The sequence below is a fragment of the Notamacropus eugenii genome, chromosome 6 (genome assembly GCF_028372415.1).
Source record: "Notamacropus eugenii isolate mMacEug1 chromosome 6, mMacEug1.pri_v2, whole genome shotgun sequence".
In the NCBI taxonomy this organism is placed as follows: Eukaryota; Metazoa; Chordata; class Mammalia; order Diprotodontia; family Macropodidae; genus Notamacropus; species Notamacropus eugenii.
In genome coordinates, this window is record NC_092877.1 from 54,363,377 (window position 1) to 54,389,019 (window position 25,643).

Below are 25,643 nucleotides of genomic sequence, written 5' to 3' on the forward strand. Positions count from 1 at the left end.
TGACTTCTAGTCCTGGCAGGGTTCCATACCATTTATATGATATTCACCTCTTTTGTCTTCATTTCTTTCGTCTGTAAAATGGGGATAATATCTACTAGTTGATCTCAGCTGAGAATTGTGAGAGAAAAGAGATTGGAAAAGATGAACTGCTAAACAAAGGATTATTATATATGTTTAGAGTGACTTAGGCTAACACACACTGAAAAAGCTATAAATCTACCAAATTATTCTAGTATAGATGGATACCATGTATATAGTCACAGATAGATAGTTATACATGGTAGAATTTTTCTTTCTTAATTTTTTGGGAGTAGTGCGTTCATAAGTAAATAACTCAGTCAGGACTTTTTAATGAAATGAGATGCTCTCTCTCTTCTGTTCATAGTTAAAATTAAAATATCAGAATTAAAATAATTAAAATTTAAAAATTATTAAAAGGAAAACATCAGAATGGGAAGAAACTTTGTATAAGAGAACACAGAACATTAAAGCTGTATATCTTTGAACATAGACTATTTAGAAGGGAGATTAGATCACAGAAAATAAATTGTTAGATCTGGGGCAGCAGATAGAACACTGGGTTTAGAATGAAGAGGAATCATCTCTTTTAGGTTCAAATCCAGCCTTAGACATTACTAGCTGTGTGACCCTAGGCAAGTCACTTAGCCCTGTTTGCCTCAGTTTCCTCATCTATAAAATGAACTGGAAAAGGAAATGGCAAACCACTCCAGAATCTTTGCGAAGAAAACCTCAAATGGGTTCATGAAGATTCAGATACGATTGAAATAACTGAATAAAAGCACTAGATTCAACCTTGGAACATAAGAACTTGAAAGAACACTAGAACATAGAATGTAGACTGTTAACCCAAGAAAAGATTTTGAGACATTAGAGCTTTTAACAGACCTTCTGAACACAGAAAATTAAACTAGAAGAAAGACTGTAAATATTAGTGTTTAGAACATCAGAGTGAGAAAGGCATCTTAGAAGATACTTCATCAGAGTTGAAAGAGACCCTAGAGATAACATAATCCAATTCTACTACTTTAAAAGTCAAGAAACTCAGGCCCAGGGAACGAGAATCAGTCAGTAGCAGAGCTAAGATCAGAATTGAAGTCTCTCAGCTACCACTCTAAGGCATCGTCCTTTATAGTGCTCTGTCTCTGTACTCGGTCTATGCCTCTCCTAGCCGTTGCATTACCTCCCATTACCAGCTCATATGCCTCTATAAGCCCAGGCTGGGGACCTGATAACATTATATTTTGGTCCCCCTCCCAACTTGAACAATTCATCATCCAGGCTAACACTGAATCAGCATCATATCTAATTATACCCCAAGACCAAAGCTTCAAGCTACTGATTATACTTAGTCCTAACTTGGCTGAATTCTGTCCTCATTCATCCTAACCTTTCTTCTGAATCAATTCCTCAGTATTTTGAGTCAAGATACATAAGTAATCCTGGGGGCACAGAAGAACACAGAGGCAAGGACCTCCCACTCCCTTCTTCTAACATCATTGGCTGCCTGTGTTATCAGTCAGTAGAAGGCCAGTCAGCGAGGTTTTTAATTTGGCTGTTTTAATGTTGTTATCTGACCTGTTGCTGATTGTCAGATCTGCCAATCAATGATAGGATATTCATGGAAGCTAGAAAACACTGGACTTTTTCTCTTCTTTCCTCTCCTCCACTAATTTGTCGTCAGAAAGTCCCAGGCAGTGATTTGAGGATGCAGATTATATTCAAGGAAAAATCATGATGCATATCTGCATGTATGTTACATGGGTCTAATTATCCAGTTATTCTGAAAAACTAGAAATTGAACCAATCTCTTAATACTACTTAGCATTTTTATAGTGCTTTAAGGTTTGAAAAATTCTTTATAAATATTATTTTATCCTCACAATACTACCTGGGAGGTAGTTGCTATTTTTATCCCCATTCTACAGATGAAGAAACTGAGGCGTATAAAATGTAATTGATTTGCCCAGGATCACCCAGTGTCAGGCTATATTTGAACTCAGGTCTCATCACGGGGAGGCGTAATATGTACATAAATACTGTATGATGCATATGGAGTTGCTTCGACCAAAAAAAAAATCACCTGATACCCAGTTTTCTGAAGATGAGCCACTTTGAACATAGCTAGGTTAAGTTCAGATGACAGACATTCTTTAATTGAGGTCCTTGGTTTTTTCATCTGTAAAATAAAGAATTTGATTAGATGGCTCCTGAGCTGGCTGGCAACTCTATGACTGTACGTCCCTATGATCTTTGCCAATTAACTGACTGACATGGCCATTCCCTTTACTAGTGCAGCTCCTTAAGCCTCTACACCTCTGATCCTTGAACTCCTCATCCATGTTTAACTAGCTCTGACATAAATCTGACATAAAACTAGCTCTTATAAATCTGATTTGTCCTCTCACATTAGTCATAAATAAGCCAATATGTTCTCTAGAAGAGCTGCACCATTATTCTGGACATTTTCATTTTCTATGAGGTCTCTAGATGATGCCGTGGATGTAGTGATGGACCTGGATTTAGGAAGAAGTGAGTTCAAATTCTGCCTCAGACACTAATTATTAGCTGCATGATCCAGAGCAAGTCACAACCTCTCTAAGCCCCAGTTTTCTCATCTGTAAAATGGGGATAATAACACCCTATTTCACAGGGTTATTGTGAAGGTCAAATGAAATCCTGGATGGATATAGATAGGTTCCTTGCAGACCTTCGAGTGCTATATGAATACTAGCTTCTATGACTAATTGTGCTTTTTGATATTTTGTAGATATCAGTGCCGTTTTAAGACTTGCCATAGTTCTTCCTCATCCTTCCTATGTAGTTATATCCCATGTTTCTTTTATATGTATCTTTAATGATGTCTTTTATGTCACTCCTTGGACCAAATCATCCTTGATAATAACCTTCAGCCTACTTCCATTCACCATGTATCTCTGTGTCATCTTTTGGGTCACCTGTACTTTAGATTCTTTGACTGTCATGATGTATTATGACTTGTACTTGTGTAGCATCGTTGGAAGAATATTAGCGTTAAAAAAAGAGAATTTAATCTTTTCAGTGCAATCCAGTCTGATCTCCTCTAGCTTTTTGCTTCTGGCCCAGCTCATCATCCATCTGTAGTATCTCTCCAACATGGACATATTGGTGGGCTAATTGGATGGGATGATGATCTAGCTTCATGTCATCATTTGGATAAAATGTATCCTTTATCCACTTTATTTTTCTACAGTGGATAGCTAAACTTAACCCATCCATAAAAACAACCATGTATAACTCCCCATGAAAATCCAGATATTTATGTGATTCAAAATGTAGTTCTGAAAAGATAGATTGTAAAGAAGTTCATTAATTTCTGAGGTATTGGGTACAATGAAATGAGGACATTACCATGCGTATTGAGGCGTTGCAGTATAGTTGTATCCATACACTGCTAATCCATACCTTGGATTCCATACCTTGGCTTGGATTCAAGTCTAACTCTGCCACTCATTAGCTGAGTAAGCTGCTTTATCTCAGTGAAATTCAGCTTCTACATCTGTAAAATGGGGAGAATACTGAGGCACTCATCAATCTCATAGGGCTATTATGAGACTCAGGTTAAAGAATTTAAGTCATAGAGCATTAGACATATATATGTATAATGGAAACATTTTATATATATGTATATATAGTGAGAGAGAGAGAGAGGGAAAGAGAGGGTAAATGCATGTAGGTGTAAACCTATATATATCCACATACATACACACTGCAATATGTGTATGTATAATATAGATATACAATTACATGGGCATGTTTAATAAAATATATACATACATAGTTCTCTATGGCTTAAATTATATAAATATATGTATGAGTATATATATATGTATATAAAATTATTGTTTAAGTTAACATTATTAAGCACTTACTAAATGTCAGGCACTATCCTCAGCACTGGTGATACAAATTTAGGCAAAAACAGTCCCTGTCCTCAGGGAGCTCACATTCTAATGGGCAAGGCAACATACAGACACCTATGTGCAAGCAAGATATTCCAACTTAACCTGGTGATACTTTTTTCCCCATTGAAATACATTTGATATTTTTTCTTTTTTAAAATTTTCCTTATTTAATTTTTGATTTATGGGATAAAGCAAGCATTTCCATGGCAGTAGAACAGAAAAAAATGATTACACATGAAACTGCAAACCTATTCTATACAGCTTTCAAACATGTAATAATGTTATCATGTAAATTTCTTAGGTGTTCTTACAGGGAAAGCACCAGCAGTTAGGGAGTGGAGGAGATGGGGCTGAGAAATGCTATGAAAACCCTAAATGTTTAGATCAGGGGGGAGAACTAATGAATCTGCAAGCAGATGATGTGATCCAAAGACTGAGCAAATCATTTGCTTGTGCTGGGCCTTGGTTTCCCCATCTCTAAAATGAGGGACACAGATGAATCATGACTCTCACATGAACATCCTCTATTTTATAGACCCTTTCCAGCTCTGATATTCTGTGGTCTGGGATAGGATCTAGTCTTAAATCTCAGTTCTGACTTTAGACAAATCTTTTTCCTTCTCTTGAGTCTGGTTTTCCACCCTGTAAAATGAGGGAGTGATCTCTAAGGTGTTGTCCACCTCTAAGACCTATGATTCTAATTTAAACCCCCAAGCAAGAGCTTTTGGGCACTCTCTTGCCCTCCTGGGATCTGTTTTCCCAACCCGGGCAGCCCAGCATGATGTGTTTTCTCCTAAGGAGGTTTTATTAGTGGTTAGTGGTGGAATAATGAAAGCCATTTACTAACCCACTCTGGCTGCTCTGCTCTCTTACAAAGGCACAGGCCACAATTTATTAGTTGTTAAATCAAATCCAACCCTCCATGAATATTAAGAGGATTAAACACATACACAACACAAACAAACCACTCTCTTCCATATGAGCTTTATGAAAATAAGCATCAGTCCCATAATGCAATTTCTGGCCCTTTGCAAACAATCCACCCTGGAGCAGGTTCTCCACGGTTGTTTCTTGTTTCTTATTTCTCCCTGTGATCTTTCTGTAGCAGGAATGTTGATAACTTTTTGTTAGAAAGGCAGTCTAGTGTGTTGTCAAAGATCCCTGAGGAATGATAATTATTGTAATTGCAATAGTAACAATAACTAATATTTATAGAACACTCAAAAGAGCTGCAAAATGGTTTGCATATATTATTTCATTTGATGAAGTTAAGAGTTAGAACACCTGAGATCGAATACTAGTAGAGGGCAGCTAGGTGGAGTCAGGAACTTCCTAAGTTCAAATCTGGCCTCAGATCTGACAAATCACTTAACCCTGGTTGTCCTAGTTTCCTCATCTGTAAAACTGTCTGGAGAAGGAAATGGCAAATCACTGCGGTATGTTAGCAAGTAAACCCCAGATGGGGCACAGAGAGATGGACATGATTGAAAAGTGACTGAATAACAAATCCTAATAGTGGAGATATTATCTTGGATGTAATATCTAATTCCTCTGGGTCTTTCTAGCTCTATAAAATAAGGGACTTGGACTAGATTGTTTCTAAGTTTCTGTCAGTTCCTGTTCTATGTGCTGAGAGCCCTTGCAGCTCTGACAAACTATGTTGGCTGTGGTAAGTTCCTTTCTGGCTGTGATGTAGTGTTTTAAAGTTCCTTTCAGCACTAAAATTCTACATTTTTGTTGTCCTATTCTGACTGATTGGAGTTGTGAGGCAATCTCTGTAAACGTTAAAGCACTATAAAAGTGTTTCCTATTATCATCCTCAGAGGCCCATAGAGTATAGACTGGAAGGTTGGACCTTGGAGGTCCTACATTTTACAGATTAGGACATGGAGGTTCAGAGAGGTTTGACTTGTCCAAGTTCACATGAGTAGTGAGAGCTAGACCTGGATTCAATCATAGGATTGTGGGATCATAGATGTAAAACAAGAAAGGACCTTTGAAATCTTCTCTGTGGTTCAACTTCCTCATTATACAGATGAGGAAACTGAGGCTCAGAGTTGTTAATGGACTCACTCAAATTCATACAAATAGTCAGACCTTTGAACTGAACCAAGATCCTCTATACCAAGAATGTAAGACACTGCCTTATCTTCATGACTTCCATGGAGAACATAGGCTGTTTCCTTGGAAGAGATCCAGTCACCTATGACTCAGTGCCTGAGATCTTTGAAGGCTCTGGGAGGGAGCCTGTGTAGTGAATACATAAAACCCACCTGGACCCTCTGTGCCCTGACCCTTCTCAGTATTCAGTTCATGCATTTCAAACCAGGCCCAAAGTCATTCCATGGGCCTGAAGGAGGAACCATATGTGGATGGTTGGAAAAGAGCCACCTCCATAGTAGGGTCATGTCCAATTCTGGGCCCACATTTGTGGAAGGACATTGGGCAACTGGATAAGGTCCAGAGAGGACCAGAGTGATGAGAAGATTGTAAGCCATGCATTGCTAATATGAGAAAAAACTGAGGACATTTAACTCAGAAAAGAGGAGATTGAGAGGGGGCAAAACTTTTATTTTCAAATATTTGAAGAGCTGTCATGGGGAAAGAGGGATTAAATTTGGAGGAGAACAAAGAACTTCGTTTTTCCTCATACCATCCCTAGTGGTCCAGTAGAACAAGCATAGGTTTTGGAGCCAGAAGATCTTGGATGATTTGCAGGCAAGTCACATAATTCCAGGCTTCATTTTCCTCTACTAAACAATGAGGAATTTGAACTAGTTGTTCTCTAAGGCTCCTTTTAGCATGAAAGCTATGATCCTATGAGTTAGGAACAAGGATTCTAATTCTAAGAAGGCTGATTTAAATTAACTATAGAGGATTTTTTAAAAAGTAGTTAAAGCAGTTTAAAATTGGAACTAGCTGCTTTTTTAGGTAGTAAACGCCCCATTCTTGGTAATATTCAAGGAGAAAATAAATTATCATCTGTCATTGACATATAGTATTTTTCCCATTCAGTGATAATTATGGAGCCCATTGGAATTATAGTTGTGTACCACTCTTCATGACCTTATTTGAGGTTTTCTTCCAAAGATACAGGAGTGGTTTGCCATTTCTTTTTCCAGCTCATTTTACAAATTAGGAAACTGAGGTAAACAAGATAAGTGGCTTGCCCAGGGTCACACAGCTAGCAAGTATCTGAGGCCAGATTTGAACTCATGAAGATGAATTCCTGACTCCAGACTCAGTGCTCTATCCACTGTACCACCTAGCTGCCCTGGTAAGCTGCAACAGATGGTCTCTAAAATCCCTTTCTACAATGAGGCTGTCATTTATAGAACAGATCTTAACAGGATTCCAAGATAAGGGCAGTCCACTCTTTAGCATCATCTGTCATCATCATCATTTATCAAATCAAATCATAAGGGGTTCAGATGACAATTGCAAGAATAGTTTTTATTTTCTAGAGGAGAAGTGAAGACTGAAATAAATGTAGATAAAGAAAAAGAACTCAGGGGAAGAGAAGAAATTAAGAAAATGAGCTAAGGAGAAGGATTAGTGGAGCAAGACTCTATAAGAGATGGAAACAAGAGTACAATGTCTATGTAGGGGATAGACTTAAAAAGGAGGGATCCCCTCCCTCATGCATTGAGATCAGAAGGAAGAAAGATAGGATGAAGTGAGGCTTACAGAATTTTTGGGATACAGAGGATGAGAAGTAATGGAGTTGACAAGAGATGTTTTTATTCTGAGGTTATCTGCTGATAAGAATTAGTGTGAGAGTAGAATTGAGATACTGAGGGAGAGATGATTTGCAACAGTTATTATGGGAGGTTTGCAAGCCAGTGAACCAACATTTACCTTGCTGTGGTGAGAGCTCATTTGAAGTTAGATCGCATTAGTTTGTAGTGGATACAGTTAGTCTGATTTTTAAAAAAATTCTCTAGCATCATCTCATGACTTAGAAGTAGGAACAGAAAAGACAGGGAAGGGAACTAGTAAGATTACAGCAAAAGTAATTGTAAAGTGTGTCCCAAAAGTCTTAGTGCAGTTTTAAGCTTGCAAAGCTTTTCTAGATGACAAAGGTTTAAACCTTAATATCTTATGCCACATACCACAAATTAATTGTAAATGAATCCTTTACTTAATTTTTAAAGGTCCTTCCACTAAAAAAGTAGGGGAAAATGGATGGAGATATCTTTCACAGGGAAAATTTTCAAGCAAGGGATAGAGATAAAAGATAAAATAGGTAATTCTGGTTACATGAAACTAAAAAAGAAATCTTTTGCAAGAACAAAATCAGTGTTATGCAGAACAAGAAGAGGCTTTAGAAGCTAGAATTTTATAGCTAGAAGGAACCCTGCCTGTTTCTGCTTGCTCGATTTTGACCTACTTTTCCAACTTGACCCTTCATTTCTCTGCACTTCTTGGGTCTGGACCATCCTGTTGTCTGGCTCCTTTTCTGGTTTTCCCAGATTTTTCTGTAGGTCTCTCAGTCCTGGCTCACTGCCCTGTATCACCGACCTGCTGTGGCCCAAGGCCCAGTGTAACAGTCACCCTTGGTTATCAGACATATTCCTCTGGCTTTCTGCCTGTGCTTCCATCTGCCAGGATAACAAACCTTAGCTATTAGCCTAGCTGCCTCCTTTGGTGGAAGAGCATCTGTTGACACTCAGAAGCCAAGACCATGTATCTGAGCAATTAAGGGGAGGGGTGAGGCATGGAGAGAAAGGAAGTGGGGAAACATGGCATTTATCACTTCCAAATGACAAGGACATAGCTTTTGTGTCCTCTTGCAACCCAGAAGAAATAATTAAGCCCAATCATTATATTGGTGGTGAATATAACAGGCCACATGGGGGCAGCTGGAATAATAAATTAGTTGGAGATGGATGTAAGTCAGATGACCTAATAAAGGTTATCGAGCAGCATGGTGTCATTGAAACCACCTCAGACAGGAGTGGAGAGCTCAGGACTCTGAACACATTGGGGACCAGTGTATTACTTCTGTGTTCATTGAGTTGACTCCAAACATATGTCTGAAAGACATGGAGTAGGGAGAAGTCATAAATTTTGAAGAAAGGGACATTCAAAGAGCTGTGAATTCAAAAGGAAGAGGAGGTACCTTTCCATCTGCCCTAAAACATGGTCAGCGCCCAGGAGAGAAGGCTCCATCTGTTGATGGAGAGCATTGTTCAGCCCTAGGCCTGTCCTTCTCTGGACCATGCTGAGAATACAGGTGGATAAAACCCAGGTAAGCAACTGAGAACTTCCATGTCAGTCACTGTAAACCACCTGATTTATGGATTCTACTTCTGTTCTTTTGCTAACATCATTCCCCTCATATAGAATGCCCTCTTCATTCCCTTCCTTCTACACAAACTATCCTTCAATGTCTAGCTCAAATTTAATCTCATCCAAATAATTAACTGAATTCAACACACACTTAACAAGTATCCATTGAATGCAAGATAAGAGTCAGTGTGGCACAGTGACCTAGGAGTCAGGAAGACTTGGTTCCAGTTCAGCTTCATTTTGTTCAGTTCATTTCCTGACTTTGTATTGCATGCTATACAGGATTTGCTGAAAGATTTTACAAGTCTTTTCAGCAATGAACCATGTGCTCTATCTCTTCTCTGGTCTATGGTACGGCCTCTGCCAGACCATCTCCTGGGTTCTTTATGTACGATAGCCTGATCCAATCCCTGCTACACTTGGCATGAGGTGATGAGGGCCATTTGAGTAAAAAGATGGGATGCCAGAGATGTTGTGGAGGCAGGATGGACAAATCCTGACAGCTGATTGGATATGAAGGTTGACAGAGAAGGAAGAGTGAAGGATGATTCCAAGGTTATAAATCTGGATGACTGGGAGGAAACCTTTCTCCATGAACTCACACTCCAATGATCTCTTCTCCTTCTGAGCTCCTACCAAAAACGTATACTATCTAATTACAGTACAATCTGTGGGATAGCTTGTCTGAGGTCTCTCATGAACTTGGGCAAAGGGTCTTACATGGTATTGATTGAGGTTTTCTCAACCAATAAAAATCACAATGAGAAGGATCCACTTTGGAGAGGATTTATGGGATGTCTACCATGCTGAGTGTGGGCTCAGTTACCAGAGGCATGGGAACCAAGCTTCAAGAAGGCCTGGTGGCCAGAGGTGTCATGTTTGGACTGAAACTCTTATGTTGAAATCAAAAGATGATGTATTTAGGAAAAGTAAGGAAAGTGAGTCTAAAATCAGGCAAAGATTTTAGGCAATGGGAGGAAAAGGAGGGTCTGAATTTAGTGAAGCATTTGATATAGTTTGCTGCAAGTGGTTTCTTTTCAGTACATTAGTATTTTTGCCCAGATACATGAAGCTGGCCCTACCTTCTAGCTTCCTCTGAATGTGTTTCAACTAGAGTAGGGGTGGGGAACCTGTGACTTCAGGGCCACTGGTGGCCCTTTAGGTCCTCAAATGTGGCTCTTTGACTAAATCCAAAACTTCACAGAACAAATCCCCCTAATAAAAGAATTTGTTCTGTTAAACTTGGACTCAGACAAAAGACCACATCCATGGACCTAGAAGGCCACATGTGACCTTGAGACCACAGGTTTCCCACTCCTAAACTAAATGCTCACTTGCCACTGTCATAAATGTCATATCTCTTGGAGGAGGAAATTTAATGGGGGTGGAATTCAATTATTTTAATGTAAAATTCTATAATTGGGGTTTAAAAAGTTTTATGTAGAAGATAGAGGCAAATGTAGTTAGATGAAAGTTCATATTTTTTAGTTAACTTTTAGTCAACTGGAAAATAAGTATAAGTCAATAACGTGGCATGTTAGCCAAAAATGACAATACAAACTTATGCTGCATTACAAGAGATCTAGTGTCCAGAACATAGGGAATATAGTGCTATTTTCCTCTACTTCAGTCAAGCAATATCTTGGAGTATTGTGTGACACATTTTATTTATTGATTTTTGTTAATTTTTAATTAAGATGTTGTACTTTTACACAAGAGTCACTACCCAACAAATGCCAGATAATGTCCCCCTCAGATATGTTCCCAGAAAAACATTTAACAAGATCTTGATTGCTTATAGCATGATTGATACTGATAGAATATGTCACTTACAATCTGCGTAGTTACTTTATTGTTAACAGAAAAGATGTGTGCTGGGAAGTTTGATAGAATGTTCCTATCATCCTTTTTATTTGATGGCTTGTAGCACTGTCTTTACCTTGCTGAAGTTATTATGTATGTCCTTTGGTCCTTGCTTTCTTCACTCTGCATCACGTCATAGAAATCTTCCCATTCTTTATAGTTATTCCTTTCGCTGCAATAACATGCCATTTCATTCATCTGTTATCACTTGTTCAGCTGTACCCCACACATTTTTTTATCTGGTATGAAAATGTTTCTACACAATATTCTTTTCTTTCTGGCATTAACTTTCTTGGAGTTGGTCCCCAGTAAGAGAATCTCTGAGTCAAAGGATAGGAGAACTTTAGTAACTATTTCTCAGAATTTTGGGGCCAATTCTTGGCTTCATCAACAATAAATTAGCGTACCTATCTTACCATAGCCCTTCCAGCATTGCATTTTGTCATCTTTACAGCTTGGTTTAGTGGAAAGAGCACTGGTCTAAGACAGAGAGAAAGTGGACTCAAGTCCCACCTTGCTCTGTAACTTTGGGCAAGTCATTTAACTTCTCTGGGTTTCTGTTTCCTCAGTGTAAAATAAGGAGGCTGGGCAAGATGACTTGTTCCAGGTTCAGATCCATGATCCCATGATGGATATGAGATGATACCTGAGGCTTGCATTTTTCTTATTATTAATGATTTTGATTAGTGATTTTAATTCAAGTGGCTCATAGTTCATATTTGTTTTTTTCAAAGCTATATCCCATGTCCACTTGTTCATAGGTCAGTGGCTCTTTTTTAAAAACAAAATCATTATTTATTTTTTAATCATTCTTTTTAAAAAATTGAGTTCCAAATTCTTTCCTTCCCTCATGTCTTTCCCCCATTCATTGAGAAGGCAAGAAATATGATATCAATTATTCATTTGAAATCATGCAAAACATGTTTTCATATTAGCTATGTTGCAAAAAAGCAAGAAAAATAAATTTTAAAAATTATGCTTTAATCTACATTCAGATGCCATCAGTTCTGTCTGTGTAGGTGCATAGCATTTTTTATCATGAGCTCTTAAGAATTGTCTTGAATCATTGTATTGATCAGATTGACCAAATCATTCACAATTGATCATTATATAATTTTGCTGTTACTATGTAAAATGTTCTCCTGGTTCTTCTTAGCTCATTATGCATAAGTTTTTATAAACCTTCTCAGGTTTTTCTGAAATCATCCTGCTGGTCGTTTCTTATAGAACAATAGTATTCTATCACATTCACATATTGCAACTTGTTTACCCATTCCCCAGTTGATGGGCATCCCATCAATTTCTAATTTTTGGCCATCACAAAAAAAGCTGCTATAAACATTTTTGTACATATAGGTCCTTTTCTATTTTCTTTACTCTCTTTGGGATACAAACCTAATAGTGGTATTCTTAAGTTAAAGTGTATACATAGATTTATAGTAATTTGGACATAGTTGCAAATTATTTTCCAGAATGGTTGGACCAATCCACAATTCCACCAACAGTTCATTAGTTTCCCAATTTTCCCACATTTCCTCCAACACTTGTTATTTTCCTTTTATCTTATATTAACCAATCCAATAGGTGTGAGGTGATCATTTTAATTTTATATCTCTAATGAATAGTGATTGAGAACATTTTTTCATATGGCTATTGATAGCTTTGATTTCTTCTTCTGAAAATTGCTCTTAATTTTTTTTGGATGTAATTAAGGTCTACTAATATTAAAAATTATTTTTTCTTCTGTTAAATCCTATCATATTAACTCTAAAAATTAGCAATGTGTTTTTAGTTTATTTTATTTGAAGTAGTTTGATCATGGTCTTCAAGCTCAAAGACAAGTATACCCCTAGCCAAATCTCAACTGTCCTGATTCCATTTTACTAATATAGTTTTTTTATGTTTTCTTCATATAGGCCAAATGTGACTCGATGAGGTGCCATATTTCTCCCACTTCCTCTCATGTTCTCACCTCTAAAACAGCATCCTGATTTAAAAGAAAACAAAATTAATTCACTTAATCTCTCTCTCTCTCTCTCTCTCTCTCTCTCTCTCTCTCTCTCTCTCTCTCTCTCTCTCTCTCTCCCCTTCAGATAGTTTTACCTTACCATCTTCAACAAGGTTGGCTCATATTTGTCTATTTTTTCAAATAGTCTCGAAAATAAGATAAGACTTTTAAGGGAATGTAGTCTTGTTTACTCCTTGTAACATGTAAGTGATAATTTATCATCTAGTCTCTTCTAGATTATAAGAGATAATTAGAAATAAATTCATTATATCTGTACTTATTTAAGTTACTAAATTTCTTTTATCTGTTGAATTTGTATTTCAAAGGTCCTGATCCTTACTGGATTTTGTGAGAAGTGTGATGGAGAAAGGTATCACTTGGAAGAAAGAGTAGACTTGTTCTGTTTGACTCCAGAGGGCAGAATGAAGATTAATTGGTGGAAGTAGCAAACAGGAAAATTTCTTTCTAATAATTGGAGTCCAATGGGACTGCCTTTCAAAATAGTGCATTCCCCTTCATTAGAGGTTTTAAAGCAAAAACTGGATGTTGTATATATTGAAATTTCCTTTGGGGCATCCTGCTAACCTCCTCAAATTTAAATAATATAGTTATGTGATTGGAAGGAATTAATTCAGGTGAAAACTCATTTTCTCATGTAGGAATATGTTAGCTTTGAAGGACAGGTCATCTTTGAATATAATCTATTTTATTTTGCTTTTTGGTATATCATATTCTTGCTTTTTCTTCTTCTTCTTTTAAACCATTGGTGAGTATCCCTGAGTGATTTGAGCATTATTCCTAGATATGTGAACTCTTTTGTGAACCTAAAACTCCAGAGCTTGACCACAATGTTTCCTCGTGAATTAAATTTTGGAATTTTTTTTTTTTTTACAGAATCTTATAGATTCCATTAATCTTCACTTTGTCCTCTAATTTTGATACTTACAGATATTCATGAAATAGTGCTATTTTGTGATAGCTGGTGGTCTTTTGTGATGAAGAGAATACACAAAATGACGTATTTTTGAATATTGTAAGCACAGTTTTCAGGGGGAGCTAAACCTGTGATTTCATTACTATGAGCAGCTCCCTTTACCTGTGCAGATCAGCACCAGTTCTAACAATGTTAGATTGTTGATTGGGGTATTAATAGTCTAAATGACTTGACCAGAATCACAAAATCAATTTGTGTCAGAGGTGGAATCTGGACCTAGGTCTTCCTGATTCTGAGGCAAACTCTCTATACATTATGCCATGCTGATGTTATTAGCAGGGATGCATACATATGTTTGTATATGTCTATTTGTGTATATAATAATAATAATAATATTTATATATCACTTTAGGTTTGTGAGTCTCACAATAATCCTGTGATGTAGGTCATGTTTCAGAGGAGGTTACGTGAAAGGTTAAATGAATTGACCAGTCTTGTTACTACTGAGTGCCTGAGGAAGGAATTGAATCCAGATCTTCCTCAGGAACTCCAAGTGCAACATTCTAGCCACATATGCCATTTAGATCCTTTATACAAAAAGATAGGTAGGTGAATAAGTAGATAGACAGATAGATAGCATATTTAAATAGAACTTTCTAGGTTCCAAAGATCTAGTGGCGTGCTAGAGTCAGCTTCTACCAGTCTGAAGACCAATTGTTAAATTTTCAACATGTGCATTCACACTTCAAAAACCAGCAAATGCTACAAATCAAGGCTTGATGTATTTTTTTGTTGATTGTCTAGGTTTAAGAAAGTGATGGAGAAAATGTTCATATTAAACTTAAAAATGTGCCTTTGTATGTGTATATATTTAATTTTCAGAGATTTGTTCGTTAAACATTTGCCAGCACACTCCTGCAAAGATCTTATAGAATCATAGGGAAAGATTTTAGAGATTATAATCTAACCCCTTACTTTATAGTTAAAGAAACTAAGTTCCAAAGAAATCATAGGATCAGAGAGTTAAAATTGAAAGAGAGCTAGGGAGCCATCTAATCCTATTCCTTCTTTTTGTAGATGAGGAGATTGGGGTCTTGCACTCCCAGAATGACTTGCCTTAAGATGAAAGTCTCATATAGTGATTTTCATTAAACAATGCTGTGATTCATTGAAGTCTTGTAAGATGTGTAGTATAAGTAGCTATTGTATTACAGGATCATAAATCCAGAACTTTAGGGATCTTAGGGGTTTTCTCATCCAACCCCAACATATTACAGATGAGGAAACTGAAGCTCACATGTACTCACGTGGCCCACATTTTGCATGCAGTAAAAGACAAAGCTGGGATTTGAATGGAATGGAGGTCCTAGAGGCACCGAATCCAGCTCTTTTCAATACACCAGGTCCCAGATGATACAGCTGTGGTTTGTAGAGGTAAGGGACTTGACCAAACTCATATTGTGAGTTTGAAGATTCAGACTCAAGTCTTTTCGCTCCCAGAAGTATTATATCTTGCTGTCAGTCAGTGAAGCATCAAATATTTACTGGTCCTGTTTGTTCTCCTAACACATATTTATGTAGTACTGGGTTAAGTCTGTTGGGAATAAGAAGATGTACAACAAAAGATCAGGGAGCTTAAAGTCTCTTTCTGTTTTCTAAACTTAGACACTTGAAAAAATTCAATTCCATAAAGGTTGATTAAAGGCCTCCTGTGTGCAAAGGGATTTGTAGAAATGACATGGTCTTTTGCTTTATGGAACTCAAAGTCTAGTAAGGAAATGTCTAAAACACAGACAATTACAGTATACAATATTCATAATTAGAAATATTTAAACATCTGTACTAAACACCCTGAAAAAGTCAAGAAAGAATGTAGGCAGGGATGTGATGAGATTCAAATGAGACAGTCAACGTAAAGCACTTTGTCAGCCATAAAGCACCATTTAAATGCCAGTTACTGGCGTCGTCATCATCATCATTGTCATCACCATCATCACTGTTATCCTTTAGGCAATAGGCCTCCATGAACTCCCTGAGTCTTCCAACATATTCCTGAGTAGCTCAGATATGTTTTATAGAACAGTCAAAGGAAAGTGCTCGTACATATTTAACAACCAAGCTATTCTAGGAAAAAATAAAATCCATAAACACTTTTAATTTTAGTCTGCAATATTAACACTTCTTTTTAATCTACAAGGAGCAACTAAGTGACATAGTGGATAGAGCACTGGGTCTTGAGTCAGGAAGACTTGTCTTCCTGAGTTCAAAATCCAGCCTGAGACATTTACTAGCTGTGTGATTATAGTCAAGTCACTTAACACGGTGTGCCTCAGCTTCCTCATCTGTAAAATGAGATGGAAAAGAAAATGGCAAACCACTCCAGTATCTTTGCCAATAAAACTTGAAAGGAGTCATGAAGAGTAGGACACAACTGAAAACGACTGAACCAAAACAAAGTCTAGACAGTCGAAAAAATGGTCAATCAAGACCTAATTTGTAGATTATCTGTTTTGAAATGGGGCTAATAATAGAATCTACCTCACAGGATTGTTGTGAAGGTCAAATGAGATAATAATGTTAAACACTTAGGACAGTGCCTGGCATGTAGCAAAGCACTAAAACAGTTATTATTAAATGTCCACACTGAAAATTTAGCAATCGTATAATTAGAGCTGGTTCCAGAATAGCCCTAAAAGTAGGAGTACCTATGACTCTCGTTTAATAATAGTAATGTGTATACATAATACATAATATAATTAATATAATTTATAATATAATTAAATTATATATAATATATGATATCAATTAGCATAGATAGTGTTTTTTAAAATTTTGTAAAATCCTTTGCAGCAACCCTGGGAAACAGGCACAACGTATTATTGTCCCCAATTTACAGATGAAGAAACTGAGGCAAAGAGAGATGAAGTAACTTGTCTAGTGTCACACTACACAGGAAGTGTTTGAATCTGGATTTGAACTCAGGTCTTCCTGTGCCATCTAACTGCCTTTGGAGTATTTAAGAGGCTCTGAAGTGTAGTGGGGCTTAATGCAGCCAAGGTAATATCATCTGCAAAGAAGACCATCTGGATGCTCCTAATGTGAGTTGGACTCTGTACTGGACATCCTTCATAACAGTGGCAAATATCTGTGATTCGCATTTGTTTCCCTTTCTTTGCCTCTCATGAGATTAATAATCTGAGATTTATCAGTTGCCTCTGTCTTTACATATTTCAGGGAATGGTGTATGATATAACATCGCATGACATGACATGACATGACGTGTCATAACACAACATAGCATAGTGTAGTATAGCATAATATACTGTATGATACTATACTGAATATTATAGCATATGTGTGACATGCTATATAATATAGAATATAATATGCATAGTATGATACTGTATAATAGAATATGCTGTATGATATTCTGTCTGACTACATGTATGTATGATATTGAATATTATAACATAATACAATATGTTCTATGTTATCACTATGTTAGCATATGTATGAGATATGCCTTGTAGGAAGAGAGTTTTTAAGACAATATTTTGCTCTGCTGAATTAAATGGTTTTTTTTGGAGTTTCAAATGATATTCTGAGGAGAATTTCCTATTCCCTGTGCCTTTTAGTGCATTGTGCCTGCCCTGCCATGGTTTGCTGCAGAATCTCAATTGTGAATGCAAGCTGGCTCCCTTCTCATTTTCTATGATGTCCTTGATACATCAATTGTTTCCATAAAGGTTTTGTTGGCATAGAAGTATAGATATATGGAAAAGATGAAGAGTAATATCAATAACTCACATTTATTCAGTACATGAAGGTTTTTGAAGTGCTTTCCTCCCAACTGTGAGAGGCAGGTAGTATAAATATATTATCATTTCCATTTGCCGTATAAGGAAACCAAAACTCAGGGAGGATGAGTGACTTGCTTATGGTCGTGTAGCTGGTAAATGCCACAGCTAGGACTTGAGCCTAGATCTCTCCAACTCTTCAGTCATTTTTTTCTTTTATACTACGTAGTCAAGGGCCACTGAATGATCTACTCTGGCTAGCACAGAGAGTTTATGGGAGCAAAAGGTAAATTAGAATCGTATTAAGTCTAGGTTTTGGACTCTTGAACGTCAGGCTAAGTAATTGTGACTTTGGGAGTATAGGAATAGGGAGCAATGAAAGGTTTTTGATCAGTAGAGGGTCACAATCAGAGCACTAAATTAGGAAGATGACCCAGGCTATATGTATAAGATGAAAATGAAAGAGGAGGGACTGGAGGAAAGGAGTTTGGCTAAGAGACTGTTGGAACAACTCAACAGGATAAATCTTAGACTAGGATGATGGCTGAAAGAGTGATGAAGAGGGAACACATGAAGTAGACTTTTACAAAATCAGATTTGATGGCTCCTTCAAAGTCTACAATTCCACAATTCCAATAGATGGGGTTTTCAAAAGAAGACTGCAAGCTGCCTTCTGAGAATTGTCAGTCTATTTGTTGAACAGTCATCTCAACATAATGTGTCTTTGAATCCTAAACTCTGATTCAAACAATGAGCATGATGTGAGAAGGGTGGATTAGCACAGGCTGATAGAGAGAGTCTGGGGTTTAATGATCATTTCTAAACAGTTGACACCCACATTTCTGTAACCAACCCCAATCTTTCCTTGAGTATCTGTCCTGCATTTCCAATTGACAAATGTAATTTTCAAACTGAAAGTCCTAGAGATATTTGAAACTCAACCCCCTCATTGTCTTTCTCCCTAATTCTTCCCCCTTTCCAAACTTCCCTATTTCTGATAGTACCTGCTGTCCTTCCAAACTCCAGGGTTCATCAGCACTTTGTTGTCCCTCATCTGTCATATCCAACCAGTCGGCATATCTTTCTGTTTTCCACTTTCACAGTCTCTCTCATTTTGCCCCTTCTCTCTACCCACAAAGCTGTTGCCTTAGTTCAGGGCCTCCTCACTTCCTGGATTATTGCAGCCACTTTCTGACTGGTCTACCCTGCCTCACATCTCTTCTGACTTGGGCCCATCCTCTACATGCTACCACATTAATTTTTCTTAAACACAGGTGTGACTCTCCTACTCAACCACTGACTTCCTATTTTCTCTAGAATAAAATACAGACTTCTCTATTTGATTTTTAAAGTCTTACACCATTTGGCCCCAATCTACCTTTTCAACCTTATTAGATATTACTTCCCTTCTCACTCTTTATGTTACAGCCAAATTGTACTTCTTTCTGTCTGTCACATAACAGTTCAGTTCTTGTCTATGTGCTTTTGCGTTAGCCAGCTTCCCATGCCTGGAATGTACTCTCTCCTCTGTTTTGTAGCGTCCCTCTCTTCCTTTAAGATGAGCTCAAGCACCATTTTGTGGAGAAAACTTTTCCCAAGTCCTCAGCTATTAGTACCCTTTCGCCTCCTCTCTAACTTGAACTACTTTGTATACACTTGTACATGTACTTGTATTTATAGTTGTATATATGTACATATATACATATATTTGTATAGAATATATAGAATATATTTGTGTGTATCCATACATTGTATAGATGTGTGTATGTGTATATATACACATGAGGAACTACACAGGATATGTTTTACATATACAAATATAGGCAGTGTATGCACAAAACATGCTATAAAACATATATGTATGTGTATATATGCATATATATACACATACATGTGCGAGGAAAGACATACTACATATTTTATGTATGCAATAGAATATACACACAAATGTATACCATACATAACATGTATATATGCATATATCTGTCTACATATGTATGTGTATATATTTATATTTATATGTATGTATATATTCATAATTCTGGCATATGCTGGCTGTGTGACCTTGGAGAAGTCATTTAACTTCTTAGTGCCCCTGGCCACTTTCTAAGACTTTAGGTTGCCTACCGTTGCTAATTCATGTTGGTAGAGGACATTTCCTCTGGGAGATCACTACATCAGTGAAATCACAGGTCTGGTTTGGAAAACCCAACCAAATCAAACCCAATTTGCTGTATATTTTCCTCTGAGACTTGTTGCTATTTATAAGTAACAGAGGAGCATTTGGGTTGCCCATCTGTTGGATGTAATTCTAATTCTACAACCAGCTCACTTTCAGAGGTAGTGTGCTATGGTAGATAGAGTGCTGGCCTCTGAGTCAGGAAGGCAGGGATGCTAATTCTGTCTTAGATATCCTGGGGTATATGACCCTGGACAAGTAACTTTACTTCTCTAGGCCTTGGTTTCCTCATCTGTAACATGCAGGGTGGAAGACTTTGAATCTGATCATTTCTAAGTTTCCTTTTAGCTCTAAATACTGCTCTGGGCATTTTCACTGGCCATCCCTCATACCTGGCTTTGCCTCCTGGCTTCCTAAAATCCCATCTTTTATGGGAAACCTTTTTCAGCCCCTCTGAAGTCTAGTGCCTTCTTTCTGGTATTTATTTCCTAGTTATCCTGTGTGTAAACTTGTTTGTATATGTTTGTTTGCATCTTGCCTCCCCCATTAGATTGTGAGTTCCGTGAGGGCAGGGACAGTCTTTTGCCTCTTTTTGTATCCCCTATGCACTCCAGAGCCAACAACTAGTCAACACAGAAATTGAGGAAGATAGCAGTCATCCCCAGTCCCTGACATAGTACCTGACACATAGTAGGTGCTTAATAAATGTCTATTGACTAATTGATCTAAAACTATAATTTTGCATATCAATTCTGAATGAACCACTTTCGTTATGTTTTAAGTCTATCATTTGTACATTTTAATTAAAAAATTAGATTATTTAAATTTTATTTTAATTAATCCAATTGGATATTTGTTATCTTTTATACATCTACTAAAGTCTTACTTTGATGGCTTAGCATGGTGTGAAAGTGGATGTAGATAATCAAAGGTGCTGCCAGTAGAGCATCAATCAATTAATCTACAAGTATTTTTAGGTGCCTACCATTCACCAAGCACTGTGCTGGGTGTTGGCGATGACTGCTACCTTCCTCAATTTCTGTGTTGACTAGTTGTTGGCTCTGGAGCAGTACAAGCCATGGGACTAGATTGACACAGATGCCCATGAACTTTCCAACTCGTCACAGAGAGAGATAGGTAGGATATACCCAAGAATCAATTTCCCCAATTCAACAGAGATGAGGATACCATCAGCTGCCATTGGAATCAATCTATTGCTGGTTGTGGGAGGAGGGACTTGGACATTTCTCATGCACTACTGGTCTTTTAGCCTCTTTGCTCTGCAGCATCCCAGTACCTCTAAGCATGGCTTACGGATGAGTATGACTCAGAGTATGGCTCTCTGAGTCAACCAGCACAGGAGCTGGTCCAGGACAAATGAGGATTGTCGTCCATATTTCCAAGAAGGCTAGGAACACTGGTGGGGGCTCAGATGATCAGTGCATGAATTCAGGGGACAGAAAGGAAGGCAGGGGGACTGGTCTCAGATCATCAATTGATTGTGAGTTGTGGATTCTGATGAGATATAGTTTGTATACTAGACTGGTTAGCCTGATAGTCAATGCAGACATGACCTGTCTCTCATACTAAATGACAACCATTTGAGAAGCTGGAACATATTTTTACCATTCTGTAAAGTGGCAGAACATGATGGTCCCTAGCAGATGTGCCAACCTGACAACAGCTCCACTTGCAGTGCCTCTAAGGTCTGCCATCTCCTTTTTGAAACCCTTTTCTAACCATGATCTCCTTTGATTCTCATTACAGTCTTACAGAGGCAGAACAGGGATCCTTCTCCTTATTTAAAGAAGAGGAAACTGATACCCAGAGGGGTTAAGTGATTTGCTTGAGGTCATTTGGTAAGGTCCTGCCAAAACCCTGTTGGGAGCCCACATCTCATAGAATATGAGAGCCTTAGTAAACCTGAGCTATGAGGAAATTTCCAGATCATCTAATCCAGAGGTTCTTAATCTCCCTAAAGGGTACATGTATAGATTTCAGGAGATCTATGAGCTCAGGAAGGGGAAAATACATCTTTATTTTTACTAACCTCTATCTGAAATTTAGCATTCATTTCAATTATGAATTAAAAAAAAAAACAACCCAACAGCAAATCTCTTGAGAACAGGTCCATAGACTTCAGTGCTGAATGGGTCCATGAGACAAATAAACAAAAAACTTAAAAGATCCTCAATCTAATTCAACCTTTTATTTTCCCAGACAATGAAACTGAGGCCTAGAGAGAGAGGAAACAATCTGTCCCAGGTCACATGGCAAAGTCCACAGAAAAGGCAAGACTAGAACTAGTCTTCTAACTCTCTCCAAGGCTTTTTACTTTGTGCCTCACTGTCCTTCATTTTCTCTTTTGTACCTTTCTTAATGGGGGTTCTTTTCAAGCATCCTCACTCACCTTTACCTCCCTGGAGGAAAAACCCCATCTTGTTTTCTGAAAGGACATTGTCAAAGAGGCAACCATTAAATTGGTTTAAGGATCAAGAGTGATTATGCTGGGGGGAAGTGAGCCCCTTTGCTGCAGGATGAATGGATTTCCAGGAGAGCTTGGCCATCTCCAAAACCCCTTCGGAAGTATTCTGTACGGAGCCTATGGGTATTACTTACATGCACAGTTTAGGCAGGGGCTTTTTTTCTTTGTAAATATGGGTTTAATGAGTGCTGGCATTCTGTTTCTGATTGTGGCTTATTCTGTCCCTGCCTCGCTGAACAATGAAAACTACAGATCATGCTTGATTCTGATCAGCAGAAGACAAAGGGCCGAATACCAGTATGGGGGCGGGGGAGAGGAGGAAGGAAACCAACAAAGACACACAAAACCCAAGTCCTGAAACCTTTGCTTTCATGCAACTCTGTATTAGCAGATGTTTTGAACTAATTACTCCATTACCTGTATTCACAATCTTAACCAGGACTGTCCTTCCTGAAATTCCAGAATTACAGGTTTATTTCCATGGGTCTTTGAATCTTATCTATTAAAATGTGTGCAGCCTTGGAAGAAGTCAGACCTTAAACTGTGGCTAGTTGACATCTATAATTTTAAGAGAAAGGAACTTTGGGCTAGGAGCCAAGAGACTTGATTTGTAAGGCTGACTCTGCCACCAATTAAATGTTGAACAATTCCATTCCCTAATCTGGGACTCAGTCTCTTAATGTATTTAATGGGGAAGTTGAACATGACCTTTGAGCATCCTTTCAGCTTTGTTTCAATGCCTCATGTTTTAAGGGTTTTTCCATGTTTGTCCTCAGTAAGCACTCCAAAATGTTTGTTGAAGATTTTTATTGGATTGGAAAAAAGGAAGGGCAGTGTTTAGAGTTGGCAGTTCAACTGAGCTTCAGACCGCCCTGAACTTTTTCCCAAGTTCTTGGGCTAACTCCTTGATGCTAGATTCCCAAAGAATCTGATTTTCATTTCTTCTGTATAAGTGACATTTTAATCACTAGGCACTAGTATAGATAGTTTTCCTTCAAGGTCCAGCTTGGATATAATCTTCTCTGACTTCCTATCCATTCCTCCAGCTGGAAATCTTTTTGTTCTCATGTTATCCTAGGGTATTTTTGCTTCGTCTGCCTTCATCTACCTATCACTGTCCACTATCCACCTCTCAAAGATCTTTATTACGTGATACCTCCACCCTTTTGAATTGTAAGCTTAAGGGCAGAGATTTTATTTTTCATTTTTATATCTCCAGCATGGAACTCAGAGCCTGAGATACAGGCTCATAAAAAATACTTGTTGAGTTGAACAGAACTTGACATCAGTGTTTCAGAGGCTAATAATGTACTGCTTCTCTTATAGGAAATCTACTTGGTTGCAGAGCATCTCTAAAGGGATGTAACTGAACTGCAAAATCACCATGAACTACCAGCATGAGGGGGCAAACAAAGGTAATGTGATCTTGAGCTGCATTAAAAAGTGAATAGCAAATGTCCAGAATAAGGGAGGTGATAATTCCAGTAACCTCTGACTTGGTTGGACCACATTTGGAGTATAAGGTTCAGTTTTTGGTGTCACATTATAGGAGAGAATGTTGACAAGCTATAATTTGCGAGAAGAGAGTATCTAGCATTCTAAGGGTACAGAAAACCATATAATTCAACAATCAGTTGAAGCATTTGGAAATTTTTGGTTCAGTGAGGAAAATACTTACATAGATGTAAGAGTTATCGTCAAGTATTTGGAAGTCTGTCATGTAGAAAAGGGATTATATCTATTTTTCTTGATCTTTGAGGATAGAACTAGCAACAGTGGGTAAATGATGTGCCAAGAAAGGGAGATCTCACCTCAACATAAAAACAAACCTGCCAATATTAAAAGCTGCTAAATTGTATGCACTGCTTAAAAAATGGGTGGCCAGTGGGCTTCCTACTGTTGGAGGTGTTTAAGCCCAGACTAGTTGAATCCGTGTCTGTGTGATAGAAGAGATTCCTGTAGGGGGTAGGAAGTCTCTCATCACTTTATGTCCTATGATTCTCTGATCCTTATTAAAGCTGAGACCGTGGCTCAGCAGCTACTTGGTGGATGCTCCTGGTAGTATGGATTCTGTCCAGTCCAGTATTTGTTAAGAAGTCATTTAACCCCGTTTGCCTCAGTTTTCCTCACCTGTGGTCCTTTTTGAAAATCATCAACATCATCATCATCATCATCATCATCATCATCATCATCATCATCATCATCATCGTCGTCATCATCATCATCATCATCATCATCATCATCATCATCATTATCATCATCAACAACAGCAGCAATGACTGTGGTAGGCTCAAGAGATAAAAAGACAAAAGTGAAACTCTCCCTGTTTCTCAAGGAGCTTATTTTCTATCAGGGGACCCTCAAAGGGTCTCTGAGGTCTTGTACCAACTATAGTAAATAGCAGAGGGTTCTTATCTCAGATTTTAAGAGGTGGGCATTCCTCTAAATGGCAGGCCTTCCCTCCCACCCCTATGAACTTGTGAGCTTGGAATCTGCATCAAAGCACTTCAGTAAGAAAGATATTAATAGCAGTCAGCAGAGAATAAGAGAGTACAGACGTCAAAACTCTCCTATTGAAGACATAATTGTGCCTGCTTAGAAATGTTTGACTTAACTTTCTCTTTTTCTTTTCTTTCTTTCTCTTTCTTTTTACTGTGTATGCCCAAATTTGTGACTCAGGCAGAAGAGAGCTTGCTATGGGGAGAAGCTCAGTGAGAAGGAAAAGGCTTTCCACTTGGTAAGCTTGGTTTGGAAGGTTAGACTACCGTAGGGAAGACTTGTGTTATGCTGATGATTTGAAATGGAAAAAAATGGCAGGTGGTAGGGAGAGATCGTAGTAAGGCCAAAGTTCCTTCATGGGAAAGAGCAGCTTCATTTCTACCTGGCTGGGGATTTTTAAGGTTTTGATTTACTGGATAGACATGTAAGAGAGCTGTCAGTCAATCAATAAGCATTTATTAAGCACCTCCTGTATACTAGGCACTATTCTAGTGCTGAGGGTACAAAGATAAACATGAACCAGTCTCTGTCCTCAAGAAGTTCACATTCACCTTCTGACTTTCAAGCTTCATTCCAGTTCTAACATTCTTTGTTTTACATTCTAAGTTTCCTTTCAGTTTATTG